Raw genomic sequence first — 874 nt, 5'->3', positions numbered from 1 at the left:
TGGGCAGCGCTCCAGGCTGCTGTAGCACACACGTGTGTACGTGCGTGTCGTGGGGGAACAGGCCAGGCCGAGGCCAGGAGAGAAGCAGCCAGAGCGGAGGCAGAGGAGACGGGTGAAGGCTAAGAGTGAAGGCAGCAGACAGGCACTTAGGATGGTGGGGCCATGCCAGCCGCACCGGAGGCCAAGCACAACAGGGCCGTTGGGTGGATTTCCCCCCTGGCTGTGGAGACAGGGCGCGGCAGAGGCTGGCCGGGCTGCACGCGTGGGGCAACGGGGTGGTTTTGGTCCGGGCCCTCCTGAACCTGGGGGGACCGAGGGACATCTGACCCCAGGTGATGGGTCAAGATCATGAGCTCAGTCAGTTGGGCACCTGCCTTTGGCTCTGGTCATAGTCCCGGGGTCAAGCCCCACACTGGGCTCCCCACTCGTGGGAGGCCTGCCCTGCTCCCCCTCTGCGCCACTTTCCCTGCTTGTGGGCTCTCACCCTGAGTATCAAATGGTTAAATAAAAATCTTAAAAAAAAAAAAAAAAAAAGAGGATCATAAAGCTTGGAGCAGATCTGGGTACCATCGGCCAAGCCCAGGGGGAGCCAAGTGCCCGAGGACTGGTGGCTCCCAGGGTTCTCCAGGATTCATCCCAGAGCAGCAGCCCCCCCCACAGAAGGGAGGGGGCAAGGGAGCCCCAACGCCAGTGCTCAGGCATTGCCTTATTGGGTAACACTGGAAAGAACTGCTCTGGCTCTAGAAAAGAAAGCAGTTCTGGCTTTTGCTGATCCAACTGGTCTTAATGAATGGCTGTCTACCTTCTACCCCACCGAATGACTTTACAAGTTTAGTTGAATTCACACAATTAGTTTATACTCGATCTTGCAAGG

Source organism: Mustela erminea, chromosome 20 (genome assembly GCF_009829155.1).
Source record: "Mustela erminea isolate mMusErm1 chromosome 20, mMusErm1.Pri, whole genome shotgun sequence".
Taxonomy (NCBI): Eukaryota; Metazoa; Chordata; class Mammalia; order Carnivora; family Mustelidae; genus Mustela; species Mustela erminea.
Note: the sequence above shows the minus strand (reverse complement) of the source record.